Here is a 16,403-nt window from a genome sequence, read left to right on the forward strand (position 1 = left end):
GTCCAAACCGAGCGAACTCTGCATCCCGCTGGCCCTGACTTCCGCTGCTGCTGCAAGGTTTCCTGCTCTATGCCACAGGTTGGTGCCGAAGACTGGGAGTTGGGCTAATTTCAAGGAGAGGCCTTGTCCATTTAATCTGAACAGCTTTGATAAAACGTGTACGGAGCCCACGCCTCACCACGTTTCTCCCCTTTTCTCTTTCTCTCTCTCTCTCTCTAGCAACTCAAAAGAGAAAACGGAGAAGAGGAGAGAAGTACCAAAGAAACGGCAGGAAAAGACAATAGAAGCAGAAGCCACAGAAAAGGGACACACACCTTGCACACATGGGCCTCCCTGCAATGAGGACACGGGATTTCCACTTAAGCTTCATTCCCCCTTGAGGTGCCAGGTAAAAGGACCTCCCTGTAAACAGGGATCAAGGTCCACCCCTTCCCAGCAAAAAGGCTTGAGGTGTCCGTTTGGTAGCTTTAAGAAGGGTAGCGGTCTCTCTGTGCCTTTCAGCTCTTTTGGAGCTAGGCTTTAAAATACCTTGTGCCGTTGACCTCTCCCTGTAAGAAGGGTTCAGGTCTCCCCTTTCTAGACTGTTTTGGGCCGCAGGCACTTGCCGGGCAAAGAGACCACCCTCTCCTGAGGGAATGGAGGTCTCTCCTTTTCAGCGCTTTAGCCTCTGGCCCATTGTAATGCCCCTGGCTTGAGGACCACCCTGTAAGGAGGGTTTGGGTCTCCTTTGCCATGCTGCTTTGGCCACAGGTCACTTTGACATGCCAGGCAAAATGACTACCCTGTAAGCAGGGTGTAAGGTCTTCTCTCTCTCCATCTTAAGCCAGTGGGGCCTTTCCGTGCCTGTGGTTGAGGGACCCCCCTTTCAGAAGGGTAGCGGTCTCTCTGTGCCTTTCAGCTCTTCAGGAGCTAGGCTTTGAAATGCCCTGTGCCGTTGACCTCTCCCTGTAAGAAGGGTTCAGGTCTCCCCTTTCTAGACTGTTTTGGGCCGCTGGCACTTGCCGGGCAAAGAGACCACCCTCTCCTGAGGGAATGGAGGTCTCTCCCTTTCTCCACTCTAGGGTTTCGCCAAAGCTTAAGGACCACCCTGTAAGGAGGGTTTGGGTCTCCTTTGCCATGCTGCTTTGGCCACAGGTCACTTTGACATGCCAGGCAAAATGACTACCCTGTAAGCAGGGTGTAAGGTCTTCTCTCTCTCCATCTTAAGCCAGTGGGGCCTTTCCGTGCCTGTGGCTGAGGGATCCCCTTTTAAGAAGGGTTGAGCGTCTCTTTTCTCTTTGTCCTCGTAAACTGCCCTAGAAATGATTTTGACTTGGCTTTTTTGAAATTTGCAGTCAAAGCGTATTTGTGACCGCTTGAATTGAAGACGAGGTCCGATGGAACATGGTGTGGTGAAGGGGCGGCTGTAAGGGGATGGTGGAGGCCGTGATAAATTCGACCCTTTTTTGAAAAAAGCCAAGAAACCCCCCAAAACAATCCAAATCTTTCCAGCTCTGGAAATGAACAGGTGAGGTGCGGGGCTCCTTTCAGCTCCTCACTTCCACGTAATCCTTCCTCATTTCCTCTTGCCCTGCCCAATTGCCACTGTCCCACCAACCTCAGCTTTGACCCTCTGTTTCCTGTGCAGAATAAAACATACTGCTGGCTGTAGTAGTGTTACTTGTCTTGATTGGGAAAGGTCCCTACGTGGTGTCCCAATTCCAGGCCTTTGGTCTCTTTGCTGGTAGACTGAGGCTATATTTTGGACTGTCTTTGAGGTGATTGAAAGAGCTGTCCTTCCTGACAGGTGTTGGTGATCTGGTGGCATAGGTACACGTGTCGTGGTGTTGGATCTTGCACGTGGGTGCACCTAACCCTACTAACAGGACTGAGTAAGAAGTAAGGGATGTCTGTTTTGGAAAAGGGTAGGGGCTTCAAAGTTGGAATGTTCTTGGTGGGGTAAGTCAGGAAGGGTGTTGGTGAGGGATGGAGGATTCCTTGGTCATGGGAGGTTCCCTTACCTGTTCATTTCCAGACCTTTTCACGTTTGTGACTCCTTTCCCCTTGTTTCAAGGAAGTAGGATTTTTGTGAAGGAAGGGTGACCGCCCTGTAATCGGGGTTCGGGTCGCTTTCCTTTCCCCTTCTTTGCATTGGCCCTCTTCATGCCAAAGTCCAAAGTGAGGTCCCTGTAACTAGGGTGTGCAACTTTCCCAAGCTTACTCGCCCATTTGAAAGCTAGTTATGGAAAGCAGCCACTTTGGAGAGTTAGGGGTTTGTCCTTCTAGCTGTCCTGTCGCCGTGCCCTACTCACACGCACAACCAAGTCCAAACCGAGCGAACTCTGCATCCCGCTGGCCCTGACTTCCGCTGCTGCTGCAAGGTTTCCTGCTCTATGCCACAGGTTGGTGCCGAAGACTGGGAGTTGGGCTAATTTCAAGGAGAGGCCTTGTCCATTTAATCTGAACAGCTTTGATAAAACGTGTACGGAGCCCACGCCTCACCACGTTTCTCCCCTTTTCTCTTTCTCTCTCTCTCTCTCTAGCAACTCAAAAGAGAAAACGGAGAAGAGGAGAGAAGTACCAAAGAAACGGCAGGAAAAGACAATAGAAGCAGAAGCCACAGAAAAGGGACACACACCTTGCACACATGGGCCTCCCTGCAATGAGGACACGGGATTTCCACTTAAGCTTCATTCCCCCTTGAGGTGCCAGGTAAAAGGACCTCCCTGTAAACAGGGATCAAGGTCCACCCCTTCCCAGCAAAAAGGCTTGAGGTGTCCGTTTGGTAGCTTTAAGAAGGGTAGCGGTCTCTCTGTGCCTTTCAGCTCTTTTGGAGCTAGGCTTTAAAATACCTTGTGCCGTTGACCTCTCCCTGTAAGAAGGGTTCAGGTCTCCCCTTTCTAGACTGTTTTGGGCCGCAGGCACTTGCCGGGCAAAGAGACCACCCTCTCCTGAGGGAATGGAGGTCTCTCCTTTTCAGCGCTTTAGCCTCTGGCCCATTGTAATGCCCCTGGCTTGAGGACCACCCTGTAAGGAGGGTTTGGGTCTCCTTTGCCATGCTGCTTTGGCCACAGGTCACTTTGACATGCCAGGCAAAATGACTACCCTGTAAGCAGGGTGTAAGGTCTTCTCTCTCTCCATCTTAAGCCAGTGGGGCCTTTCCGTGCCTGTGGTTGAGGGACCCCCCTTTCAGAAGGGTAGCGGTCTCTCTGTGCCTTTCAGCTCTTCAGGAGCTAGGCTTTGAAATGCCCTGTGCCGTTGACCTCTCCCTGTAAGAAGGGTTCAGGTCTCTCCTTTCTAGACTGTTTTGGGCCGCTGGCACTTGCCGGGCAAAGAGACCACCCTCTCCTGAGGGAATGGAGGTCTCTCCCTTTCTCCACTCTAGGGTTTCGCCAAAGCTTAAGGACCACCCTGTAAGGAGGGTTTGGGTCTCCTTTGCCATGCTGCTTTGGCCACAGGTCACTTTGACATGCCAGGCAAAATGACTACCCTGTAAGCAGGGTGTAAGGTCTTCTCTCTCTCCATCTTAAGCCAGTGGGGCCTTTCCGTGCCTGTGGCTGAGGGATCCCCTTTTAAGAAGGGTTGAGCGTCTCTTTTCTCTTTGTCCTCGTAAACTGCCCTAGAAATGATTTTGACTTGGCTTTTTTGAAATTTGCAGTCAAAGCGTATTTGTGACCGCTTGAATTGAAGATGAGGTCCGATGGAACATGGTGTGGCGAAGGGGCGGCTGTAAGGGGATGGTGGAGGCCGTGATAAATTCGACCCTTTTTTGAAAAAAGCCAAGAAACCCCCCAAAACAATCCAAATCTTTCCAGCTCTGGAAATGAACAGGTGAGGTGCGGGGCTCCTTTCAGCTCCTCACTTCCACGTAATCCTTCCTCATTTCCTCTTGCCCTGCCCAATTGCCACTGTCCCACCAACCTCAGCTTTGACCCTCTGTTTCCTGTGCAGAATAAAACATACTGCTGGCTGTAGTAGTGTTACTTGTCTTGATTGGGAAAGGTCCCTACGTGGTGTCCCAATTCCAGGCCTTTGGTCTCTTTGCTGGTAGACTGAGGCTATATTTTGGACTGTCTTTGAGGTGATTGAAAGAGCTGTCCTTCCTGACAGGTGTTGGTGATCTGGTGGCATAGGTACACGTGTCGTGGTGTTGGATCTTGCACGTGGGTGCACCTAACCCTACTAACAGGACTGAGTAAGAAGTAAGGGATGTCTGTTTTGGAAAAGGGTAGGGGCTTCAAAGTTGGAATGTTCTTGGTGGGGTAAGTCAGGAAGGGTGTTGGTGAGGGATGGAGGATTCCTTGGTCATGGGAGGTTCCCTTACCTGTTCATTTCCAGACCTTTTCACGTTTGTGACTCCTTTCCCCTTGTTTCAAGGAAGTAGGATTTTTGTGAAGGAAGGGTGACCGCCCTGTAATCGGGGTTCGGGTCGCTTTCCTTTCCCCTTCTTTGCATTGGCCCTCTTCATGCCAAAGTCCAAAGTGAGGTCCCTGTAACTAGGGTGTGTAACTTTCCCAAGCTTACTCGCCCATTTGAAAGCTAGTTATGGAAAGCAGCCACTTTGGAGAGTTAGGGGTTTGTCCTTCTAGCTGTCCTGTCGCCGTGCCCTACTCACACGCACAACCAAGTCCAAACCGAGCGAACTCTGCATCCCGCTGGCCCTGACTTCCGCTGCTGCTGCAAGGTTTCCTGCTCTATGCCACAGGTTGGTGCCGAAGACTGGGAGTTGGGCTAATTTCAAGGAGAGGCCTTGTCCATTTAATCTGAACAGCTTTGATAAAACGTGTACGGAGCCCACGCCTCACCACGTTTCTCCCCTTTTCTCTTTCTCTCTCTCTCTCTCTAGCAACTCAAAAGAGAAAACGGAGAAGAGGAGAGAAGTACCAAAGAAACGGCAGGAAAAGACAATAGAAGCAGAAGCCACAGAAAAGGGACACACACCTTGCACACATGGGCCTCCCTGCAATGAGGACACGGGATTTCCACTTAAGCTTCATTCCCCCTTGAGGTGCCAGGTAAAAGGACCTCCCTGTAAACAGGGATCAAGGTCCACCCCTTCCCAGCAAAAAGGCTTGAGGTGTCCGTTTGGTAGCTTTAAGAAGGGTAGCGGTCTCTCTGTGCCTTTCAGCTCTTTTGGAGCTAGGCTTTAAAATACCTTGTGCCGTTGACCTCTCCCTGTAAGAAGGGTTCAGGTCTCCCCTTTCTAGACTGTTTTGGGCCGCAGGCACTTGCCGGGCAAAGAGACCACCCTCTCCTGAGGGAATGGAGGTCTCTCCTTTTCAGCGCTTTAGCCTCTGGCCCATTGTAATGCCCCTGGCTTGAGGACCACCCTGTAAGGAGGGTTTGGGTCTCCTTTGCCATGCTGCTTTGGCCACAGGTCACTTTGACATGCCAGGCAAAATGACTACCCTGTAAGCAGGGTGTAAGGTCTTCTCTCTCTCCATCTTAAGCCAGTGGGGCCTTTCCGTGCCTGTGGTTGAGGGACCCCCCTTTCAGAAGGGTAGCGGTCTCTCTGTGCCTTTCAGCTCTTCAGGAGCTAGGCTTTGAAATGCCCTGTGCCGTTGACCTCTCCCTGTAAGAAGGGTTCAGGTCTCCCCTTTCTAGACTGTTTTGGGCCGCTGGCACTTGCCGGGCAAAGAGACCACCCTCTCCTGAGGGAATGGAGGTCTCTCCCTTTCTCCACTCTAGGGTTTCGCCAAAGCTTAAGGACCACCCTGTAAGGAGGGTTTGGGTCTCCTTTGCCATGCTGCTTTGGCCACAGGTCACTTTGACATGCCAGGCAAAATGACTACCCTGTAAGCAGGGTGTAAGGTCTTCTCTCTCTCCATCTTAAGCCAGTGGGGCCTTTCCGTGCCTGTGGCTGAGGGATCCCCTTTTAAGAAGGGTTGAGCGTCTCTTTTCTCTTTGTCCTCGTAAACTGCCCTAGAAATGATTTTGACTTGGCTTTTTTGAAATTTGCAGTCAAAGCGTATTTGTGACCGCTTGAATTGAAGACGAGGTCCGATGGAACATGGTGTGGTGAAGGGGCGGCTGTAAGGGGATGGTGGAGGCCGTGATAAATTCGACCCTTTTTTGAAAAAAGCCAAGAAACCCCCCAAAACAATCCAAATCTTTCCAGCTCTGGAAATGAACAGGTGAGGTGCGGGGCTCCTTTCAGCTCCTCACTTCCACGTAATCCTTCCTCATTTCCTCTTGCCCTGCCCAATTGCCACTGTCCCACCAACCTCAGCTTTGACCCTCTGTTTCCTGTGCAGAATAAAACATACTGCTGGCTGTAGTAGTGTTACTTGTCTTGATTGGGAAAGGTCCCTACGTGGTGTCCCAATTCCAGGCCTTTGGTCTCTTTGCTGGTAGACTGAGGCTATATTTTGGACTGTCTTTGAGGTGATTGAAAGAGCTGTCCTTCCTGACAGGTGTTGGTGATCTGGTGGCATAGGTACACGTGTCGTGGTGTTGGATCTTGCACGTGGGTGCACCTAACCCTACTAACAGGACTGAGTAAGAAGTAAGGGATGTCTGTTTTGGAAAAGGGTAGGGGCTTCAAAGTTGGAATGTTCTTGGTGGGGTAAGTCAGGAAGGGTGTTGGTGAGGGATGGAGGATTCCTTGGTCATGGGAGGTTCCCTTACCTGTTCATTTCCAGACCTTTTCACGTTTGTGACTCCTTTCCCCTTGTTTCAAGGAAGTAGGATTTTTGTGAAGGAAGGGTGACCGCCCTGTAATCGGGGTTCGGGTCGCTTTCCTTTCCCCTTCTTTGCATTGGCCCTCTTCATGCCAAAGTCCAAAGTGAGGTCCCTGTAACTAGGGTGTGCAACTTTCCCAAGCTTACTCGCCCATTTGAAAGCTAGTTATGGAAAGCAGCCACTTTGGAGAGTTAGGGGTTTGTCCTTCTAGCTGTCCTGTCGCCGTGCCCTACTCACACGCACAACCAAGTCCAAACCGAGCGAACTCTGCATCCCGCTGGCCCTGACTTCCGCTGCTGCTGCAAGGTTTCCTGCTCTATGCCACAGGTTGGTGCCGAAGACTGGGAGTTGGGCTAATTTCAAGGAGAGGCCTTGTCCATTTAATCTGAACAGCTTTGATAAAACGTGTACGGAGCCCACGCCTCACCACGTTTCTCCCCTTTTCTCTTTCTCTCTCTCTCTCTCTAGCAACTCAAAAGAGAAAACGGAGAAGAGGAGAGAAGTACCAAAGAAACGGCAGGAAAAGACAATAGAAGCAGAAGCCACAGAAAAGGGACACACACCTTGCACACATGGGCCTCCCTGCAATGAGGACACGGGATTTCCACTTAAGCTTCATTCCCCCTTGAGGTGCCAGGTAAAAGGACCTCCCTGTAAACAGGGATCAAGGTCCACCCCTTCCCAGCAAAAAGGCTTGAGGTGTCCGTTTGGTAGCTTTAAGAAGGGTAGCGGTCTCTCTGTGCCTTTCAGCTCTTTTGGAGCTAGGCTTTAAAATACCTTGTGCCGTTGACCTCTCCCTGTAAGAAGGGTTCAGGTCTCCCCTTTCTAGACTGTTTTGGGCCGCAGGCACTTGCCGGGCAAAGAGACCACCCTCTCCTGAGGGAATGGAGGTCTCTCCTTTTCAGCGCTTTAGCCTCTGGCCCATTGTAATGCCCCTGGCTTGAGGACCACCCTGTAAGGAGGGTTTGGGTCTCCTTTGCCATGCTGCTTTGGCCACAGGTCACTTTGACATGCCAGGCAAAATGACTACCCTGTAAGCAGGGTGTAAGGTCTTCTCTCTCTCCATCTTAAGCCAGTGGGGCCTTTCCGTGCCTGTGGTTGAGGGACCCCCCTTTCAGAAGGGTAGCGGTCTCTCTGTGCCTTTCAGCTCTTCAGGAGCTAGGCTTTGAAATGCCCTGTGCCGTTGACCTCTCCCTGTAAGAAGGGTTCAGGTCTCCCCTTTCTAGACTGTTTTGGGCCGCTGGCACTTGCCGGGCAAAGAGACCACCCTCTCCTGAGGGAATGGAGGTCTCTCCCTTTCTCCACTCTAGGGTTTCGCCAAAGCTTAAGGACCACCCTGTAAGGAGGGTTTGGGTCTCCTTTGCCATGCTGCTTTGGCCACAGGTCACTTTGACATGCCAGGCAAAATGACTACCCTGTAAGCAGGGTGTAAGGTCTTCTCTCTCTCCATCTTAAGCCAGTGGGGCCTTTCCGTGCCTGTGGCTGAGGGATCCCCTTTTAAGAAGGGTTGAGCGTCTCTTTTCTCTTTGTCCTCGTAAACTGCCCTAGAAATGATTTTGACTTGGCTTTTTTGAAATTTGCAGTCAAAGCGTATTTGTGACCGCTTGAATTGAAGATGAGGTCCGATGGAACATGGTGTGGCGAAGGGGCGGCTGTAAGGGGATGGTGGAGGCCGTGATAAATTCGACCCTTTTTTGAAAAAAGCCAAGAAACCCCCCAAAACAATCCAAATCTTTCCAGCTCTGGAAATGAACAGGTGAGGTGCGGGGCTCCTTTCAGCTCCTCACTTCCACGTAATCCTTCCTCATTTCCTCTTGCCCTGCCCAATTGCCACTGTCCCACCAACCTCAGCTTTGACCCTCTGTTTCCTGTGCAGAATAAAACATACTGCTGGCTGTAGTAGTGTTACTTGTCTTGATTGGGAAAGGTCCCTACGTGGTGTCCCAATTCCAGGCCTTTGGTCTCTTTGCTGGTAGACTGAGGCTATATTTTTGGACTGTCTTTGAGGTGATTGAAAGAGCTGTCCTTCCTGACAGGTGTTGGTGATCTGGTGGCATAGGTACACGTGTCGTGGTGTTGGATCTTGCACGTGGGTGCACCTAACCCTACTAACAGGACTGAGTAAGAAGTAAGGGATGTCTGTTTTGGAAAAGGGTAGGGGCTTCAAAGTTGGAATGTTCTTGGTGGGGTAAGTCAGGAAGGGTGTTGGTGAGGGATGGAGGATTCCTTGGTCATGGGAGGTTCCCTTACCTGTTCATTTCCAGACCTTTTCACGTTTGTGACTCCTTTCCCCTTGTTTCAAGGAAGTAGGATTTTTGTGAAGGAAGGGTGACCGCCCTGTAATCGGGGTTCGGGTCGCTTTCCTTTCCCCTTCTTTGCATTGGCCCTCTTCATGCCAAAGTCCAAAGTGAGGTCCCTGTAACTAGGGTGTGCAACTTTCCCAAGCTTACTCGCCCATTTGAAAGCTAGTTATGGAAAGCAGCCACTTTGGAGAGTTAGGGGTTTGTCCTTCTAGCTGTCCTGTCGCCGTGCCCTACTCACACGCACAACCAAGTCCAAACCGAGCGAACTCTGCATCCCGCTGGCCCTGACTTCCGCTGCTGCTGCAAGGTTTCCTGCTCTATGCCACAGGTTGGTGCCGAAGACTGGGAGTTGGGCTAATTTCAAGGAGAGGCCTTGTCCATTTAATCTGAACAGCTTTGATAAAACGTGTACGGAGCCCACACCACACCACGTTTCTCCCCTTTTCTCTTTCTCTCTCTCTCTCTCTAGCAACTCAAAAGAGAAAACGGAGAAGAGGAGAGAAGTACCAAAGAAACGGCAGGAAAAGACAATAGAAGCAGAAGCCACAGAAAAGGGACACACACCTTGCACACATGGGCCTCCCTGCAATGAGGACACGGGATTTCCACTTAAGCTTCATTCCCCCTTGAGGTGCCAGGTAAAAGGACCTCCCTGTAAACAGGGATCAAGGTCCACCCCTTCCCAGCAAAAAGGCTTGAGGTGTCCGTTTGGTAGCTTTAAGAAGGGTAGCGGTCTCTCTGTGCCTTTCAGCTCTTTTGGAGCTAGGCTTTAAAATACCTTGTACCGTTGACCTCTCCCTGTAAGAAGGGTTCAGGTCTCCCCTTTCTAGACTGTTTTGGGCCGCAGACAATTGCCAGGCAAAGAGACCACCCTCTCCTGAGGGAATGGAGGTCTCTCCTTTTCAGCGCTTTAGCCTCTGGCCCATTGTAATGCCCCTGGCTTGAGGACCACCCTGTAAGGAGGGTTTGGGTCTCCTTTGCCATGCTGCTTTGGCCACAGGTCACTTTGACATGCCAGGCAAAATGACTACCCTGTAAGCAGGGTGTAAGGTCTTCTCTCTCTCCATCTTAAGCCAGTGGGGCCTTTCCGTGCCTGTGGTTGAGGGACCCCCCTTTCAGAAGGGTAGCGGTCTCTCTGTGCCTTTCAGCTCTTCAGGAGCTAGGCTTTGAAATGCCCTGTGCCGTTGACCTCTCCCTGTAAGAAGGGTTCAGGTCTCCCCTTTCTAGACTGTTTTGGGCCGCTGGCACTTGCCGGGCAAAGAGACCACCCTCTCCTGAGGGAATGGAGGTCTCTCCCTTTCTCCACTCTAGGGTTTCGCCAAAGCTTAAGGACCACCCTGTAAGGAGGGTTTGGGTCTCCTTTGCCATGCTGCTTTGGCCACAGGTCACTTTGACATGCCAGGCAAAATGACTACCCTGTAAGCAGGGTGTAAGGTCTTCTCTCTCTCCATCTTAAGCCAGTGGGGCCTTTCCGTGCCTGTGGCTGAGGGATCCCCTTTTAAGAAGGGTTGAGCGTCTCTTTTCTCTTTGTCCTCGTAAACTGCCCTAGAAATGATTTTGACTTGGCTTTTTTGAAATTTGCAGTCAAAGCGTATTTGTGACCGCTTGAATTGAAGACAAGGTCCGATGGAACATGGTGTGGCGAAGGGGCGGCTGTAAGGGGATGGTGGAGGCCGTGATAAATTCGACCCTTTTTTGAAAAAAGCCAAGAAACCCCCCAAAACAATCCAAATCTTTCCAGCTCTGGAAATGAACAGGTGAGGTGCGGGGCTCCTTTCAGCTCCTCACTTCCACGTAATCCTTCCTCATTTCCTCTTGCCCTGCCCAATTGCCACTGTCCCACCAACCTCAGCTTTGACCCTCTGTTTCCTGTGCAGAATAAAACATACTGCTGGCTGTAGTAGTGTTACTTGTCTTGATTGGGAAAGGTCCCTACGTGGTGTCCCAATTCCAGGCCTTTGGTCTCTTTGCTGGTAGACTGAGGCTATATTTTGGACTGTCTTTGAGGTGATTGAAAGAGCTGTCCTTCCTGACAGGTGTTGGTGATCTGGTGGCATAGGTACACGTGTCGTGGTGTTGGATCTTGCACGTGGGTGCACCTAACCCTACTAACAGGACTGAGTAAGAAGTAAGGGATGTCTGTTTTGGAAAAGGGTAGGGGCTTCAAAGTTGGAATGTTCTTGGTGGGGTAAGTCAGGAAGGGTGTTGGTGAGGGATGGAGGATTCCTTGGTCATGGGAGGTTCCCTTACCTGTTCATTTCCAGACCTTTTCACGTTTGTGACTCCTTTCCCCTTGTTTCAAGGAAGTAGGATTTTTGTGAAGGAAGGGTGACCGCCCTGTAATCGGGGTTCGGGTCGCTTTCCTTTCCCCTTCTTTGCATTGGCCCTCTTCATGCCAAAGTCCAAAGTGAGGTCCCTGTAACTAGGGTGTGCAACTTTCCCAAGCTTACTCGCCCATTTGAAAGCTAGTTATGGAAAGCAGCCACTTTGGAGAGTTAGGGGTTTGTCCTTCTAGCTGTCCTGTCGCCGTGCCCTACTCACACGCACAACCAAGTCCAAACCGAGCGAACTCTGCATCCCGCTGGCCCTGACTTCCGCTGCTGCTGCAAGGTTTCCTGCTCTATGCCACAGGTTGGTGCCGAAGACTGGGAGTTGGGCTAATTTCAAGGAGAGGCCTTGTCCATTTAATCTGAACAGCTTTGATAAAACGTGTACGGAGCCCACGCCTCACCACGTTTCTCCCCTTTTCTCTTTCTCTCTCTCTCTCTCTCTCTCTAGCAACTCAAAAGAGAAAACGGAGAAGAGGAGAGAAGTACCAAAGAAACGGCAGGAAAAGACAATAGAAGCAGAAGCCACAGAAAAGGGACACACACCTTGCACACATGGGCCTCCCTGCAATGAGGACACGGGATTTCCACTTAAGCTTCATTCCCCCTTGAGGTGCCAGGTAAAAGGACCTCCCTGTAAACAGGGATCAAGGTCCACCCCTTCCCAGCAAAAAGGCTTGAGGTGTCCGTTTGGTAGCTTTAAGAAGGGTAGCGGTCTCTCTGTGCCTTTCAGCTCTTTTGGAGCTAGGCTTTAAAATACCTTGTGCCGTTGACCTCTCCCTGTAAGAAGGGTTCAGGTCTCCCCTTTCTAGACTGTTTTGGGCCGCAGGCACTTGCCGGGCAAAGAGACCACCCTCTCCTGAGGGAATGGAGGTCTCTCCTTTTCAGCGCTTTAGCCTCTGGCCCATTGTAATGCCCCTGGCTTGAGGACCACCCTGTAAGGAGGGTTTGGGTCTCCTTTGCCATGCTGCTTTGGCCACAGGTCACTTTGACATGCCAGGCAAAATGACTACCCTGTAAGCAGGGTGTAAGGTCTTCTCTCTCTCCATCTTAAGCCAGTGGGGCCTTTCCGTGCCTGTGGTTGAGGGACCCCCCTTTCAGAAGGGTAGCGGTCTCTCTGTGCCTTTCAGCTCTTCAGGAGCTAGGCTTTGAAATGCCCTGTGCCGTTGACCTCTCCCTGTAAGAAGGGTTCAGGTCTCCCCTTTCTAGACTGTTTTGGGCCGCTGGCACTTGCCGGGCAAAGAGACCACCCTCTCCTGAGGGAATGGAGGTCTCTCCCTTTCTCCACTCTAGGGTTTCGCCAAAGCTTAAGGACCACCCTGTAAGGAGGGTTTGGGTCTCCTTTGCCATGCTGCTTTGGCCACAGGTCACTTTGACATGCCAGGCAAAATGACTACCCTGTAAGCAGGGTGTAAGGTCTTCTCTCTCTCCATCTTAAGCCAGTGGGGCCTTTCCGTGCCTGTGGCTGAGGGATCCCCTTTTAAGAAGGGTTGAGCGTCTCTTTTCTCTTTGTCCTCGTAAACTGCCCTAGAAATGATTTTGACTTGGCTTTTTTGAAATTTGCAGTCAAAGCGTATTTGTGACCGCTTGAATTGAAGACGAGGTCCGATGGAACATGGTGTGGCGAAGGGGCGGCTGTAAGGGGATGGTGGAGGCCGTGATAAATTCGACCCTTTTTTGAAAAAAGCCAAGAAACCCCCCAAAACAATCCAAATCTTTCCAGCTCTGGAAATGAACAGGTGAGGTGCGGGGCTCCTTTCAGCTCCTCACTTCCACGTAATCCTTCCTCATTTCCTCTTGCCCTGCCCAATTGCCACTGTCCCACCAACCTCAGCTTTGACCCTCTGTTTCCTGTGCAGAATAAAACATACTGCTGGCTGTAGTAGTGTTACTTGTCTTGATTGGGAAAGGTCCCTACGTGGTGTCCCAATTCCAGGCCTTTGGTCTCTTTGCTGGTAGACTGAGGCTATATTTTTGGACTGTCTTTGAGGTGATTGAAAGAGCTGTCCTTCCTGACAGGTGTTGGTGATCTGGTGGCATAGGTACACGTGTCGTGGTGTTGGATCTTGCACGTGGGTGCACCTAACCCTACTAACAGGACTGAGTAAGAAGTAAGGGATGTCTGTTTTGGAAAAGGGTAGGGGCTTCAAAGTTGGAATGTTCTTGGTGGGGTAAGTCAGGAAGGGTGTTGGTGAGGGATGGAGGATTCCTTGGTCATGGGAGGTTCCCTTACCTGTTCATTTCCAGACCTTTTCACGTTTGTGACTCCTTTCCCCTTGTTTCAAGGAAGTAGGATTTTTGTGAAGGAAGGGTGACCGCCCTGTAATCGGGGTTCGGGTCGCTTTCCTTTCCCCTTCTTTGCATTGGCCCTCTTCATGCCAAAGTCCAAAGTGAGGTCCCTGTAACTAGGGTGTGCAACTTTCCCAAGCTTACTCGCCCATTTGAAAGCTAGTTATGGAAAGCAGCCACTTTGGAGAGTTAGGGGTTTGTCCTTCTAGCTGTCCTGTCGCCGTGCCCTACTCACACGCACAACCAAGTCCAAACCGAGCGAACTCTGCATCCCGCTGGCCCTGACTTCCGCTGCTGCTGCAAGGTTTCCTGCTCTATGCCACAGGTTGGTGCCGAAGACTGGGAGTTGGGCTAATTTCAAGGAGAGGCCTTGTCCATTTAATCTGAACAGCTTTGATAAAACGTGTACGGAGCCCACACCTCACCACGTTTCTCCCCTTTTCTCTTTCTCTCTCTCTCTCTCTAGCAACTCAAAAGAGAAAACGGAGAAGAGGAGAGAAGTACCAAAGAAACGGCAGGAAAAGACAATAGAAGCAGAAGCCACAGAAAAGGGACACACACCTTGCACACATGGGCCTCCCTGCAATGAGGACACGGGATTTCCACTTAAGCTTCATTCCCCCTTGAGGTGCCAGGTAAAAGGACCTCCCTGTAAACAGGGATCAAGGTCCACCCCTTCCCAGCAAAAAGGCTTGAGGTGTCCGTTTGGTAGCTTTAAGAAGGGTAGCGGTCTCTCTGTGCCTTTCAGCTCTTTTGGAGCTAGGCTTTAAAATACCTTTTGCCGTTGACCTCTCCCTGTAAGAAGGGTTCAGGTCTCCCCTTTCTAGACTGTTTTGGGCCGCAGGCACTTGCCGGGCAAAGAGACCACCCTCTCCTGAGGGAATGGAGGTCTCTCCTTTTCAGCGCTTTAGCCTCTGGCCCATTGTAATGCCCCTGGCTTGAGGACCACCCTGTAAGGAGGGTTTGGGTCTCCTTTGCCATGCTGCTTTGGCCACAGGTCACTTTGACATGCCAGGCAAAATGACTACCCTGTAAGCAGGGTGTAAGGTCTTCTCTCTCTCCATCTTAAGCCAGTGGGGCCTTTCCGTGCCTGTGGTTGAGGGACCCCCCTTTCAGAAGGGTAGCGGTCTCTCTGTGCCTTTCAGCTCTTCAGGAGCTAGGCTTTGAAATGCCCTGTGCCGTTGACCTCTCCCTGTAAGAAGGGTTCAGGTCTCCCCTTTCTAGACTGTTTTGGGCCGCTGGCACTTGCCGGGCAAAGAGACCACCCTCTCCTGAGGGAATGGAGGTCTCTCCCTTTCTCCACTCTAGGGTTTCGCCAAAGCTTAAGGACCACCCTGTAAGGAGGGTTTGGGTCTCCTTTGCCATGCTGCTTTGGCCACAGGTCACTTTGACATGCCAGGCAAAATGACTACCCTGTAAGCAGGGTGTAAGGTCTTCTCTCTCTCCATCTTAAGCCAGTGGGGCCTTTCCGTGCCTGTGGCTGAGGGATCCCCTTTTAAGAAGGGTTGAGCGTCTCTTTTCTCTTTGTCCTCGTAAACTGCCCTAGAAATGATTTTGACTTGGCTTTTTTGAAATTTGCAGTCAAAGCGTATTTGTGACCGCTTGAATTGAAGACGAGGTCCGATGGAACATGGTGTGGCGAAGGGGCGGCTGTAAGGGGATGGTGGAGGCCGTGATAAATTCGACCCTTTTTTGAAAAAAGCCAAGAAACCCCCCAAAACAATCCCAATCTTTCCAGCTCTGGAAATGAACAGGTGAGGTGCGGGGCTCCTTTCAGCTCCTCACTTCCACGTAATCCTTCCTCATTTCCTCTTGCCCTGCCCAATTGCCACTGTCCCACCAACCTCAGCTTTGACCCTCTGTTTCCTGTGCAGAATAAAACATACTGCTGGCTGTAGTAGTGTTACTTGTCTTGATTGGGAAAGGTCCCTACGTGGTGTCCCAATTCCAGGCCTTTGGTCTCTTTGCTGGTAGACTGAGGCTATATTTTTGGACTGTCTTTGAGGTGATTGAAAGAGCTGTCCTTCCTGACAGGTGTTGGTGATCTGGTGGCATAGGTACACGTGTCGTGGTGTTGGATCTTGCACGTGGGTGCACCTAACCCTACTAACAGGACTGAGTAAGAAGTAAGGGATGTCTGTTTTGGAAAAGGGTAGGGGCTTCAAAGTTGGAATGTTCTTGGTGGGGTAAGTCGGGAAGGGTGTTGGTGAGGGATGGAGGATTCCTTGGTCATGGGAGGTTCCCTTACCTGTTCATTTCCAGACCTTTTCACGTTTGTGACTCCTTTCCCCTTGTTTCAAGGAAGTAGGATTTTTGTGAAGGAAGGGTGACCGCCCTGTAATCGGGGTTCGGGTCGCTTTCCTTTCCCCTTCTTTGCATTGGCCCTCTTCGTGCCAAAGTCCAAAGTGAGGTCCCTGTAACTAGGGTGTGCAACTTTCCCAAGCTTACTCGCCCATTTGAAAGCTAGTTATGGAAAGCAGCCACTTTGGAGAGTTAGGGGTTTGTCCTTCTAGCTGTCCTGTCGCCGTGCCCTACTCACACGCACAACCAAGTCCAAACCGAGCGAACTCTGCATCCCGCTGGCCCTGACTTCCGCTGCTGCTGCAAGGTTTCCTGCTCTATGCCACAGGTTGGTGCCGAAGACTGGGAGTTGGGCTAATTTCAAGGAGAGGCCTTGTCCATTTAATCTGAACAGCTTTGATAAAACGTGTACGGAGCCCACGCCTCACCACTTTTCTCCCCTTTTCTCTCTGTCTCTCTCTCTCTCTAGCAACTCAAAAGAGAAAACGGAGAAGAGGTGAGAAGTACCAAAGAAACGGCAGGA

This window comes from Lepidochelys kempii, chromosome 21, assembly GCF_965140265.1.
Source record: "Lepidochelys kempii isolate rLepKem1 chromosome 21, rLepKem1.hap2, whole genome shotgun sequence".
NCBI lineage: Eukaryota > Metazoa > Chordata > Testudines > Cheloniidae > Lepidochelys > Lepidochelys kempii.